The 15,186-nt window shown below is 39.8% G+C and overlaps 1 long non-coding RNA gene across 3 annotated transcripts in view; it reads right to left on the bottom strand.

Annotated features, from left to right (window-relative positions):
* LOC129150901 (uncharacterized) overlaps positions 1-14,528 on the bottom strand; it is a 79,106-nt gene extending 64,578 nt beyond the window's left edge. For all 3 annotated transcript variants that reach the window (XR_008557702.1, XR_008557704.1, XR_008557701.1), the window contains exon 1: positions 14,487-14,528. This is a non-coding gene — a long non-coding RNA (uncharacterized LOC129150901). The remainder of the gene's footprint in view (positions 1-14,486) is intronic.
* Between the last annotated feature and the right edge of the window lie 658 nt (positions 14,529-15,186).

The following is a 15,186-nucleotide window of genomic DNA, read 5'->3' as shown; positions in this document are numbered from 1 at the left end:
CATAACCCATCCTAATTTTCCTGGGAAATTATAATTTTGTTCAATTAATAAACTCTCTTTCAATTACCTCACATTTTTAAACTGAATGAGAGAGCAAATTTTTAAATTGCAGGCAGGCAGAAAAGGAGGGAGGTAGAGAAGGAAGGAAGGAAGGAAGGAAGGAAGGAAGGAAGGAAGGAAGGAAGGAAGGAAGGAAGGAAGGAAGGAAGGAAAGAAGGAAGGAAGGAAGGAAAGAAGGAAGGAAGGAAGGAAGGAAGGAAGGAAGGAAGGAAGGAAGGAAGGAAGGAAGGAAGGAAGGAAGGAAGGAAGGAAGAAAAAAGAGAGAGGGAGGGAATGGGAAGAAAGGAAGGACACTAATTATCCATCCATCTGGCCCCTTGCAACAACACAATCTATTAGCCATTGAATCTATTGCACACCGTCCTGTGGGTCAAGGCATTCTGATTGCCACTCTGACTTTGCTGTACATATGGAGATTCTGTCCACCTGGCTTCAACAGTTAAGTGCTACCACCTAGCTTTTGCTATTCCAGAGACCTATCATTTCATTTTATACTAGAGAACCCAGGTCCATGGCAACCTCTCCCCTGGTCAACAGTGGCCTACAGAGGACAGACACTACTAAGTTTATCAAAGACCTCTTTCCTAAAGTGTTTCTTACTTAAAAGGCATGTTCTTAATTATATAGTTGAAAATATAGTCACAACATTACATTTTCTTAAACATGGCATGTATTGAAAATACTATGTATAAACTTCTTAACTCAAAAGATATTAGTTTCAAATATTAACTTAAAAACTGGATTCTTGCCCTAGCTGGTTTGGCTCAGTGGATAGAGCATCAGCCTGCAGACTGAAGGGTCACAGGTTCAATTCCAATCAAGGGCACATGGCTGAGTTGTGGCCTCGATCCCCAGCAGGGGGCATGCAGGAGGCAGCCAATCAATGATTCTCTCTCATCATTGATGTTGCTTTCTCTCTCTCCCTCTTCCTTCCTCTCTGAAATCAATAAAAATATATTTAAAACAAAACAAAACATGATACTGAATTCTCCCAAACAAATAATTTTAAACTGAGGCATTCTGTCTTGTACATGGTGTACAATGGGCACTTCCTAACTTAAAGAAGGGCTAGTCTCAAGGCTCTTTTCCTTAATATAATGCCACTTTCTGATCTACTCATCTAAGCCATCAGGCTAATCTTGCATTTTGCATTTGGGGGCTCTTAAGATAATAAAATGCATTTTCCTGTTAACTCTGCAGGACTTTTAACTTGATGGGTTTCTGCATTCTTTTCATGTCCAACCTCTATCTTATTAAAATTGTAGTGATTAAAATTTGGATCTCCCTCATGGCTCTACCAGTTGATTTGCTTACATAAAAGGCCACTAGACCCTGAATAGTGACAGCAATCTTGAGAAAGAAGGACAAAGTTGGAAGGATCACAATACCAAATATCAAGCTATACTATAAGGCCACTGTTCTCAAAACTGTGTGGTACTGGCACAAAAACAGACAATACTAGTAGACCAATAGAACAGATCAGAGATCCCAAAAATTAACCCAAGCCATTATGCTCAATTAATATTTGACAAAGGAAGCAATAGCACACAATGGATTCAAGACAGACTCTTCAATAAATGGTGCTGGGGAAATTGGACAGATACATGCAAAAAATGAAATTAGAACACCACTTACACCATACACAAAAATAAACTCAAAATGGCTAAAGGACTTAAAGTAAGAAAGGAAACCATAAAAATCTTAAAAGAACCCATGGGCAGCAAAATAGCAGACATTTGTTGTAGCAATATCTTTACCAAGACAGCTCCTAGGACAAGGGAAACTAATGAAGAAATAAATAAATGGGACTACATCAAAATAAAAAGCTTCTTCACAGCAAAAAGAAACCATCAACAAAACAACAAGAAAGCCTACTGCATGGGAGAACATATTTGCCAATGTTATCTCCAATAAGGGTTTAATCTCCAAAATTTATAGGGAACTCATACAACTTAACAAAATGAAGATAACCCAATCAAAAAATGGGCAAAGGACCTAAATAGACACTTTTTGAAAGAGGACATACACAAGGCCAAGAGACATATGAAAACGTGCTCATAGTCACTAATCATCCTAGAGATGCAAATGAAAAGGACAATGAGGTACCATCTTACACCTGTCAGAATGGCTATCATCAACAAATCAACAAGTGTTGGCCAGGATGTGGAGAAAAAGGAAACCCTCATGCACTGCTGGTGGGAATGCAGACTGGTGCAGCCACTGTGGAGAACATTATGGAGTTTCCTCAAAAAACTAAAAATGGAGCTCCCATTTGACTCAGTAATCCCACTTCTAGGAATATATCTCAAGAAATCAGAAACACCAATCAGAAAGGATATATGCACCCCTGTGTTCATAGCAGCACAATTTACAATAGCTAATATTTGGAAACAGCCTAAGTGTCCATCAGCAGATGACTGGATTTAAAATGGTACTACATCTACACAATGGAATACTATGCTGCTGTAAAAAAGAAAGAACTTTTACCATTCGCAACAGCATGAATGGACCTGGAGAGCATTATGATATGCAAAATAAGCCAGTCAGAGAAAGATAAATATCATATGATCTCACTCATTTGTGGAATATAATGAACAACATAAACTGATAAAAATAGATCCAGAGACATAGATGCATTGAACAGACCATCAAACCTCAGAGGGAAGGCAGGGGAGGTTGGCAGGGGCTAGGGGTAAGAGAATAATTAAAGGACTTGTATGCATGCATATAAGCATAATCAATGGACACAGACAGTAGAGAGGGTAAGGGAATGTACTGGGGGTGGGAATGGCTAGGGAGAGGTCAATGGGGGAAAAAGGAGACATATGTAATACTTTAAACAATAAAGAATTAAAAATATATATATTGATTATAATAATTAACACTCATTTTACATACTGATCATTCTAATGACATTAAGAAAAGGTTAAATTGTGTTCATTATATAGTAACAAAAAATATAAAGCCTAAAAATTTTTGAAATGATAATCTTAATTTGTCAACATTGCCATGTTCCTTTGTAGTCAGGAACCTTTTCATGATTATCTCTGTCTAGACTTTCTGAGGCTACTCACTGAGTCTTAAACATAATAATAACTATCACTTTGGAGCAATTACTTTATGCAGATGTAAACTTGAATGTTTTAAACATATTATCTTGTTTCATTTTTATGCTTAAAAACATAATTATGTGGATATTAATACTCTTACTTTAAGGATGAGAAAACTAAGGCTCAGAAAGCTAAAGGAATGTTATAAATCAATGATAGGCTAAATTTTGCTAATTAACAAACAACCCTCAAATCTCGTTTGTTCAAAGTAACAAAGGTTTATTTTCCACATAAAGTCCTTTCTGTTCTGAATCCAGGGGACTCTCTAGGAACGAATTTTCCCCATATGTTGAATTGGCAGTTCAAACTGAACACCCACCCTTGAGTTTTTCATTTTAATGTGAGGGCTTCTCGATAACCATTGTGGCAGGAGAAGGGAAGAAAAGAAGTGGAGGGTCTTACATTGACAAAGTCTGCAGCCCAGAAGTGGCATGTGTCCCTTCCATTCACAGCCCACAGGCAAGAACAAGCCCCCACTCAAATGAGGTTACCCACAAGCAAAGAAGAACTAGGCACTGATGAACCCTAACACAGACTTACCTAAAGCCACACAGGGAAATGACAGAGTAGCAAAGATAGTATCCTAAGTCAGTGGTCAGCAAACTGCGGCTCGCAAGCCGCTGTTTGCCACTCTGTTGACTAATGAGTTTGTCGACCACTGACCTAGACTCTCGATTCCAATAATTACAGGCTGTTGTTGTTCCTTGTGATTAAGCCCCTATCCCAGTGGTCGGCAAACTCATTAGTCAACAGAGCCGCAGTTTGCCGACCACTGTCCTAAGTCATTTGATTTCAAATTCCTATCTTATTGTTTTGTCAACCATCTCAAAATGTTTCTGTGTTTAAACGGGAAACTGTGTAAAAGCAAGATTCTCAAGTATTGACAAATTTTGGAGGACTGTGAATGCTTAGAAATTATTTAGGACAAGAAAAAGTTTCTTCCACCTTAAATTATACCCTAGTGTCAGCCAAATATATGGGAAACCTCAGATACCTCTGGAATTCTAGCCCTACTCCCCAGTAGTGCCATCATGTTCAGCTCAACACATCACCCCAAATAAACAATCTACCAGTAAACATTACTACTGCTGATAATATAGTCCACATTTGTTGAGCAATTGTATCAAAGCAAATGTTCTTCAAAGTTTTTTACACATATTCATTCATTTCATCATTACAAGAGCTCATTGAATTAAGTACTACTAATGATCTCATTTTCATGTGAGAAAAGTGATGCAAAGGGGGATCGAATAATCTAGATTTGCTATGCAAATTCAATTGAAGAAACTTTCCCTACCTTTTCCTTCTTACCAGATTACTCTTATGTAGGCTCCTTGGGTATCTAAATTCTAAAGCTGCCTCCTTCTGGAAGGAATTAAATATGAAGAAGTCAGCACACCAAGTTCTCAAATAATCAGAGAAGGCACCTGGCCACGCCCAGAGAGACAGGTGCCAAAGTTCAAAGCTTTGGTTAAATACCAGACAGTCAAGTTACACAAACCAATTCTTAAGATAACTCAGTGAAAGGAAAAACAACAGGAACAAAAAGAGCAAGCATTGTTGGACCAGTGCCATGGAGAGCTCAGCACCCTGCAAGGGTCTTAGGGACTCTAGGAGGCAATCTCAGCAGCTTCCTCCTCCTCACTTATGATCAGCAGGGATTCTTGATAGAATTTAATACAAAAAAACAAACAATGAATAAATAGAAAATATATTTTTAAATGAACTATTTTAAAATGGCATAAAATATCAAGTACTTAGACATAAATCTAACAGAGATGGAAAGGAGCTTTATGGAAAATCATATAAAACTTTATTGAAAAACATTAAAGAGGGACAAAATGTAAAAGTTCTATATCATGTTCATGGATAGTAAGATAGAACGTTTATGTCATTTCAAATTGATCTATAAGTCCACAAAGTCAGTGTAAATTCTAATATTGTTAGAACAGGTTATTTTCAAGGAACTTGGCAAGTTGACTTAACCATTTTATATGGAAGAGCAAAGGGCCAATGAGAGCCAAAACACTTCTGAGGGAGGGAGGGAAAATGGTGGAGTTTGGCTTTCAAAATATTCAGCATTATTATTAGGTGGTGGTAATTAAAGCAGTCCGCTGTTGGTGTGCATATGGACCAATAAGTACATGAGAAGATAAGAGAGACCAGCAACAAGCCCACACATGTGTAGAAATTTGATTTATTACAGTTCCAGCATTGCATATAAGTGGAGAAAAAAAGAACTATTCAATAAATGATCCTAGATCTATTGCTTATTTATATGGACAAAAATGAAATTTGGCCCCTATTTCATACCATATTCAAAATCAATTCCAGGTGGATTAAATATTTAAGTGTGAAATGTAAAACAATAAAACTTTTAGAAAATAATATGGGAGAACACTAGAATATCTTTATGAATTTTAAATAGGGAAGAGTTTCTGAACAAGAACTAGAAAGTACAATTCATGAGGAAATGAACAATATTAAGAACATCTGTTCATCCAAAGACATAATACAAAAAATTACATGACAAACCACCACGTCAGAGAAGATGTTTGGGAGAACATAATAACAAAATTAGTATCCAGACAGTAAACAGAATTTATATTAATCAAAGAATAAAAGAAAACTCACAGAAAAAAATGTGCAAAGCCTTTAATAAGCACTTCACAAAAGCAGAAATTCTAATTCTCAATAAACATTTTAAAATGTTATTCAATGCACTAGTAATCAAAGAAAACTAAAACCATGAGGAGGTTTCACTTTTCATCCAACAGATTGGCAAAAATTAAGGATTGAGAATATCAAGTATTGGTAAGTATGGGAGGCAACCATATCCCCTATATACTGCTGGCAGGACTACAAATGGCTATAGTTACTTTGCAAACAAGACAATAGCATTATATAATGATACTAGAGGCACAATGCATGAAATCCATGCAAGAGTAGGCCTTCCTTCCCCCGGCTGCCAGCACTGGCTTCCCTCTGGCACCCAGGACCCGGGCTTCCCTCACAGCCCTGGCTTCATCTGGAAGGACGTCCGGTCTAATTAGAATATTACACTTTTATTATTATAGATTGAACTTTCGCAGATCCTGAGACCCACCAGTTTTCCTCCCAAATATCTACCCTATGGAGAATCTTGTCCACCCACATTATAAGATTACATAATAATGTTGAGGAAAGCACTGATAATAATAGGGAGAAAAGGAAGCAACTAAAATATTCATTAGGAGTAAAGTGAGTAAGTGAATTCTGCCTTATCCATACACTAGTATATCTGCAGTACCAAAAAGAGTAAATTATAGCTACTCAAAAAAAATGTGGATGTGTCTCAGAGTACAATGCTAAACAAAGCAAATAGCAGAGGATGAATAGCAATGTGATTCCATTTATATAGATATCAAAAGCATGCAAAACTAAAATGTTCTATTGTTAAGAAATGCAAGCATAAATAGTATAACTATAAAGGAAAGCTAGAGAAGTTTTAGCACAATATTCAGGATTGCTGTTGCCTCTGGAAGGACAGGCAGATGATGAGGTTGGTGCATATACAATGGGTTTCAAAAATAATGGGTAATGGTATGTAGGTGTTCATTGTATTGATATTTTGTATAAAGCATACATATTTTAAAATCAAGATTTTATTTAATATTTAATACACAATTTTTAAAGATACATTGAGTATGTACAAGAAAAGTATATACTGCCTTGCATTGGAAATCATTAACTTATAACTTTCCTATTACTAAGTATTTTAGTGAGTGATATTAGTAACTAACAATAACCCCTTAATACATGCCAGGTACTGAGTAAATACTTTATATGTTTTATCTCACTTAATCTTCTCAAACCTTTTCATCTTTATGCCCATCATGTAGATGAGAAGACTAAAGTACAAAGAAGTTACATATACCCCAAAGTTTCATAGGTGTCGAAATGGCCCCTGCTGGCTCCCTTGAGCTGCCTAAGTCTTAGCTTTCAGTATCACACCAACATCTAGCTGCTCAATACATATTCAGTGGTCAGTGGACTAGCAATATTGTTCCTACTGCCAAGAAGCTTGAATAATCTGACTCAATGACCTTAGGAGATGAGGCTTGAGACCATGACCCCAGACAGTAGAGGCTGATAACAAGTGAAAGCAACAGGAAACATGTTAACCATCTTGGACACTATAGGTGAGTCAATTCAAGGGGATGAATTCAAAACAATGCATAAAGCTGTGCTAATCTTATAAGATTATTGAAAAAGCACACAAGCCTGCTGTTGAGGGAAGGAGCAGAAAGAATCCACAGGTTCCGAGTAGTCCTCCTGGGAGACCGTCACTTTCTTTGTACGTTATCATTTTATTTTCACATTTATCCTACCATGGGTATGTTTTTTAAATGTACTTTTATTGATTTCAGATAGGGAGGGAGAGGGAGAGAGACATAGAAACATCCATGATGAGAGAAAAATAGTGATCAGCTGCCTCCTGCATGCCCCCTACTGGGGATCGGGCCTGCAACCCAGGCATGTGCCCTGACTTGGAATCGAACCATGACCTAGTTCATAGGTCGAAGCTCAAGCACTGAGCCATGCTGGCCAGGTGGCATTTTTTTATTATTATTTCTTTTGTGGATGAGAAAACTGAGGTTAAGCATGATTTCTGCCTCACCCAAGGGTGCCCATCCAGCAAGAATGGGATCTGTATTTGAATCACAGTCCACCTGACTTCCAAATTCCATCCATCCCAATCCCTCTTTCCTCTGCAAGGCCACATCCAGAACGTCACACTACTGAGCTCTGCTCTGAGCCAATCCGTCCAATGGGTACAAAGTGAAGGGTATAGTGACATCTCATGTGATAACAGATGGTGTCAAATGACATGCTCAGGTTTGAATACAAAATTTGTATGAACCTTGATCTTTATAATTCTCATCTGAAAAATTGTACTAATTAACAACAATAATAATGAAATAATGAAACCAACCTTATAAGACTGTCTCAGCAATTACAAAAATGATCGCCTATGAAATGCTTGACATCTGGAGGCACATAGACAGGTTTGTGCTCTGACCCACCCCCCCTTTCTCTAAGTAGGAAGCTGCCCAGATTGGCCTGGATTCCCCATGGAGTAGCAGAGAGGCCTTGGTGGACTGTTATCCATCCTCTAGGCTTCATTTCCTCATTAGTGCAAGAGTGATAGACAAGATGACATGAGGAAGAACCAAGCCACAAGGGCCACTTTGGACTAATAAAGCTTCAAACCTGAGATGGCAAATATCCTCTATCATGTGAGGGCAAGGAGTGGGGGGGAATGAATCTTGATCTATTTTCCTCTGCTCCAACAGGAAACCTAACCCTCACCACCCACCTCACTGGGATCTGGGAAGGATTAATGAGACATAATGCTCAATGCTCTGCTGAGAGCTATTACCACCTCACAGAGGGGAAAATCCCATTGTTGCCAGCAAACCAGACTGCCAATTTGATGAGGTGTGAATATTTTCAGTGTAACAGTATGTAAACACCGCTTTTTTTCATCCAAGTCATCACTCTGCACACACTCTCATGCATTTTTATGAGGCCATTTCTCTGTGGCTGTAAATATTCTGTGCTTGCCCTTTTCCATGAGCCCAAAGAATGTGCTGATCAGGGGCCCCAGCTGAGCCTCCTCCGAGCTGATTCCGAAGCCTCCACCATGTCCTCCTGGAGAAATGCTAATAGGCGTATTCCCATTTTGTGCCAGTGTGTGTGCCTTCCCTCTGGTCGCTGCACATTGCATCATGCAAGCCAGGGGCACAGAGAGGCCTCTGTTGGAAAAGGTCCAGCTATTTCATAGGAATAAATGTGGAACAGCAACATGATCACTGAGACACAAAAGTGGAACAAAGGCAGGGTGCCTGATTCCAAATTGTGTTCCTGCCACACTTGCTTACAAAGTCAGAAGAAGGCTAACTCTTCAAACCAATCCCTTTTCAGTAAACGATTCCACTATTCATTCATTTGGCAAACATTCACTGGGCACCAGGTGCCGGACACTGGGCCACACGCTAGGATATAAATTGAGTACGACTCAGCTCCAGCCTTCACAGGGTCTCATTTCAGTGAAGAGCTTCATAAAGAAACAAACAGAACAACTTGGGGTAACTATGCAGGGCAGAGCTACCCTCCCATCCCTCTGCCACACAACCCCTGAAGAGTGGCCTTCTCTGCAATATTTGGGGAAGATGGGGTTTGTCTTTTGTCTTCCTGGAGGGGTTGTCCTTGACAGCTGTTTCTGAGGTTAACATTTGCTCCCCAACTCTCACTCTGTGGCTGGTTGCATCTCAAATTCTAGGTCCATGGCTATCAGGGACCGTGTTCCTGTGTTGCCCTTAGGCCTGGACAGTAGGTGAATGAGGGGCGGGCCAGGCTTTCCTCTGTGGCTCCAACATGCACTGTGTACATGACCACTGAGCCAAGTCACAGGCACACAGCTATTTCACTGAAGGATGGCATGCATGGAAGTCCAAATATAAAATTATACTGAAAATAGCAAATCCTCAATCTAAGGATGGTGTATCTTATATAACTTTATTAACCAATGTCACCCCAATATATTTAATAAAAACTTAAAAAATTAAAAAATATAAAAATAAGAGTAGCAAATACTGCCATGTCCACCTCCAAAAAATTCTCAAATCAACAATTCTCTTCACTGCCAATAAGACAGCCCTAATCCCAGTTACTCATAATTATGTTTAATTTGATTCATGTAATAAGATACTACCCCTGATTTTTTCAGATTCTACTATTTGTCCTACTCCAAAAATCTATTCTCCTTCAACAATCAGAACAACTTTAAAAAATATAAATTATATCCTATTTTGTATTACATGAACTCTTCAATAACTCTTAAAATCCAGAATCTTCCACTGGTCTTCAGGTCTGGCCGCTGCTGACCTCTTCAATGGTTCTCCAACATCTCTCACCCTTGCACCCAAGTCCAAACCTCAAGTCCTTTCTATGCCTACAAGATGCTCAGCTTGTTTCCACTTTCAGGTCTGTGCCTTTGCTTTTTTATTCTGTTTGGAATCCACTGCCTCCAGGTCTGCCCTTGGCTGGTGCCTTTCCATCATGTCTCAGCTCAAATTCCCTCTCCTTACTGACTGTCCAAATTATTCCCCATCCCTCCAGGTGCTCTCTAACAACATTTCCGCTTTTATTTCTCACATAGCTATTATCATGGCTTGGACACATCGTGTACATTTCCCTGCTTTTGTATTTATTTTGTCTTGCTCCACTAACTTGGTAAGCCCCATTAGGAAAAGCTTCTTGCCACCTGTATCCTCTGTATCTCTAGCACCTAGCACCTGCCAAATGTCATGGCTCGGTAATCGAATGAGCATCCTCAGAACACAAAGGAAAACTGTAAGAAAGTTTAACTTTTCTCAGTTCTCAGACGATACATAGTCCAGAAAACCACCTTTCTCTAGGCTTCCATGCCAATCCCCAACCCTACCCACAAGGCTTAGTCTGCACATAGAATCTACGTCCTGACATGACGCCTTTGCTCTCCCCCTAAGCACTCAGGAACACACAGCCATATCCCAGCAGCACATGTTTTAAAGTCCACATCATTCACTTTAAAGTTTCAGCAACTTTTCCCAAGATCAGCTCTGGCCCTCAACCTTCATCATGGCAGTTTAGTCTCTTCAAATTCTCTTCTGAACCAGGTGCATAAATTCCCCCTCATACTTCTTAATCATCAAATGAAATATATTAGCACATGAGACTTGGTTGGAAAGTTTGTAAGGAGGACATTCTGATAAAAGGGAAATGTGTGGAAGGCTGCCTGCCCTGCTTATCGAAATTCTGACTTAGGTGAGACTTAGGGGAGTGTCGAAGGTGGCGCCCCTAATTATTCCTTGACCTTTCCAAATAAGTCTGTGCATGTGCAGACTCCCGGGTGTTCACTGGAATCCTTATGCTTAATCCCTGGATGCCCTTGCCTAGAGGACAATGTAAACACATGTGTCCTCCCAAGATTACTCACCCTATTGATTGTATCTAAAAGATAAACATTCCAATTAAAGCCTAATGAGGCATGCAATTGAGGCTGCTTGGACCCTTGAGCCAGGCAAGCCCCTTAGCCTTCTCTAAGTAAGTGTCTGAGTAATCTGTTAATCCGTCATTCAGCAGCTGCTGGTCAGCCCCAGCACAAGAAACACACACACACACACACACACACACACACACACACACACACACATTTTCTAGGAATGAGCATCAGTTCTCAAGCACAAAGCCATCTACACCCACCTTAAGTAACAGCCATGATAGCTGCACAGTTGTCACTATATGGAGAGGGAAGGCCACATGCTTTCTGATTATGCCCTAGGTTCGTTAGTGATTTCTGAGAAGCAAGGCTCAGCACAGAACCACCTGCTCCTACTGACCATCCCTTAACTGGTGGTAGATCAGTAGAAACAGGTTTGAAACAATGTGATACTCGTTTAGTGTTGTTGTTTTTCTTTTACTCTTTGATTGAGGCCACTTCTTCAGTAGATTGTCTTCCTGTTGTTTCTAGACACAGAAGAAATGGATATGCATCCTTTTGCCCAAGCGAGGGAGGAGGCGGTTTTCCTAGGGAGGAGTAGTCCTTCCAGGTACAGATGAGAGTGATAAACCCCAAGTACCTTGCTGCTTGGAGGAGATGCCACTAACACAGCCCAGGGTGACAGTGGATGTGGTGGAAATGGGAGTAAGCGGGGAGAGGTTTCTCAGGCAGGTGATACTAGAGCCATCCCTAAAAAGTGAATGGAGTTTCCAGGCAAAGAAGAAAGGAAATCATTTCAGGCAGCATCAGTTGGGCAAAATCCTCAAGGCAAGTGAGAGCAAGAAATATCCGGGGAACCCAGGGAATTTCACAGCCAAAGCATAAGAAGGCAGAAGAAGGGAGTGGCAACAGGTGTGTGTGAAGAGGTAAGAAAAGCCTCTCTCATGAATAAACTGGTGACTAAAAATAATGTCAGCACACTTCTCCAACAGTAAAAGAAAATGAGTGAAAGGTTTTTAAGCAGAGGAGAAAGGAGTTTGGATTTCAGGACTTCACTTTAGCGTCAGAGCTTGCTGGGGCAATGCCTGCCTCTCCCCTGTTGGTGGGTATCCTGCCAGACTCCTCCTCCCTGGCTGCCTGCACCTGAGCACTGAGTTATCACCAGGCAATAGGATTTCTAAGAACAGCAACCACAAACCATTACCTGAGAAACAGGTTTGTGCTCTTTACGATGGAAGAGACCTAATTAAAGTTCCCAGTAGTTAAAATGAGCAAATGTTACTTATATAATGTCTTATTCATTAGACTGTCTGTATTTCCAAGTGTCTTGTTTAAATAAATCTTGATATTTAGAAGGGATTGTCGGTGTCAGAGGTACCTTTCTTCGGACTTATATGTGACTGTTGATCCTTATCCAAAACAAATTGAGGTCAGCGGGCTAATCTTTATGCGATAGACCTGACATTTTCATTCTCAAGGTTATTAATCAGTTGTTACATACCAATTCAGGTTCTTGTAAAAGGAAAAAAAAATATCCCATACATATTATCCACACCAACTCTTCAAGGTCTCCCAACATTGTGTTGAACCAGTATCCTTTCAGATAATGTTCCCAGCAAGCCAAGCGAAGAACAAACTGAACAAATTGATGTTGAGTTGTGTTAATGCCTGCACTCGCCACGTGATTAAAATACAGCTATGTTGAACAAATGGGGAAAAATAGTGATAAATGTAATTAGAACATCAACTGCTGAACTTTAGAAGCCATGCCGCTTAGAGGAATGAGCACTAAACCATGGAATCAGAGGCCTCCGTTTGCACTCAGCTCTGCTCCTGCTTCACATCTACTAGTAAGCTCCTCCTCATCTGTAAAATGGGCTGCATGAGGAGGTTCACATAAGACTCCGCATCAACATTAAAAGCAGGTATCCTGCTTAGAAGGTGGTGCTATTACTCTCATCATCACCACCATTCCATTATTGGGTTGAAATAAGGAATGATTAGTGGAGGCTAATTTTTTTTTCTCTTTAAATTACGAGGCTAATTTTTATAGTGACTGTGTTTCCGTAAGCAGGAATTTGGGAATCGTTCGTTACATTTTGCCTCTAGTTGGGGTCCACATTCACCCCTTTGTGTCCTCAGTGAAGTTAGCCAATCTTTCCTAGCCTCTATTTTTTTTCATGGGTAAAATGAACATAGTAATAACTTCTTCCTCAAAGAGCTGTTATGGTGATGAAGAACATGCTCCACCACCCCACAAGGGACTTGGAATGTGCTAATGCTTATTCTCTGCACTCTATAAAAAATTTTGCTGGTATTTTCTACTGAAACAAATGAATTACCTTCAAGAAGGGCCAACAGGATCAGGAAAGATGGGCTGTGTCTTCACCTCTCTGGGAAGCCTCCCTTGACCCTTCATCTGTCCTCTGACATGTTGGCTCAGGATGCTGAGCTCCCTTAGTGTAGGACCATCCATGTGGTGCTGCAATCTACTGTTTATTAGGCCATCTCCTCAACTAGACTGAAAGTTCTTTAAAGAAAATGACTGTATTTTCTTCACCATTGTCCCTTGGGGACCATCCACATTGTCTGGCACATGTGCATAAATATTGTTGACTAAAGATAAAAATAAAATAAAGGTGCTAAAATTCTTGTGGCTCCCTGGGGACCCTGAGAGATACTCAAGATGTGTGATTTCAACCAACTTTGTTTGATGCCTACCAGGTAGCAGACATCTGAGTAGATTCTGTTTCGAGGTGAGCTCCATAAACAATGAGAAGGAATCTTGCAGTCATAATATATGAACATCAGAAAATGGATTTCAAAAGGTGTTGTTGGACCTCAGGAATTCGGCCTTGAGCTTATATAGTAAAGAAGTAGAACAAGAACCTCTTTGGAAAAAGGGAAGGAGAACATGATGAACAAAAGCAGGAAACATATATTTGGGCTACATCAGAAAAGGCTGTAGAGACCTAAGAAATTTGAGCTGTATTCTGTGTATAAAGAGGAGCAACTCCAAATTTCAAAGCAGGAGAATAACAGATGGGAAAGCACACCACAGGCCCTTGCTGGGCACTCTCAGGCATGACCACTGCATAAGACACTCCCTCACAGAACTGAGGATTCTATTGGAAAGTCTCTTAGTTTTCTCTTTCCTTGGTTGGATAAGCTGATCTATATTCTCATCCCATCTCATGGACACTGCTGAATAGCATGGAAATCAGGTCATGCCTGATAATTACACATAAAATAAATTATATCTCCCTCCCAAAAAAGGAACTTTTTCCTACCTGACAACATCAGCCCACTGCCTTCTTCCAGGTCTACTTCCTTCTTCCTGTCAAGAAATGTTAATGAATTAAATGTTAGAGATACAATGGATCCAGTGGAGGACCCAACCTTCATGAAGCTTACACAACCCAAAAATCATACTACGTATCACAGCAAATTTTGATGAGTGCTGGTAAGGAAAAGTGTTGAGTACCATTGAATCACCTACCAGGTCATTTGCTCTCTTCTCAGAAGTCAGGGACATCTTTTACTGTGGGAGGGTTGCTTAAACGTCAACAGTAAGTACAAACATCACGTGTGTGTGTGTGTGTGTGTGTGTGTGTGTGTGTGTGTGTGTGTATGAGAGAGGTGGGTAACATTCCTAGAAAAGAGTGATTGCATGTATAAATATCCCCAGGCATGAGGAAGATGGATTGTGAACACTTAAGGAATCAGGTGATAGAGAAGGTCCTCAAATAATGTTGTTTTGTTCAATGTCATTTCCTTATAACATTGAAGAGATACCTAGACACTTAACTCTTGTTTATGTCAGTTATATAATGTCAATATCAATTAGTAACATTGGTTTTGTTATACATTATACGTTGTTTCCCTTAAGGTTGCAGGAACTATCAACAACATTAAGTGAGGACTTCCTGTGTTCAGAAAAAACCTTTAGTGAGCACTTACTGTGTACCAGGACCATAATAATAATGCAAA

This window comes from Eptesicus fuscus, chromosome 2 (assembly GCF_027574615.1).
Source record: "Eptesicus fuscus isolate TK198812 chromosome 2, DD_ASM_mEF_20220401, whole genome shotgun sequence".
Lineage (NCBI taxonomy): Eukaryota > Metazoa > Chordata > Mammalia > Chiroptera > Vespertilionidae > Eptesicus > Eptesicus fuscus.
The sequence above is the reverse complement of the archived record's forward strand: the minus strand, read 5'-3'. Positions and strand labels throughout refer to the sequence as shown.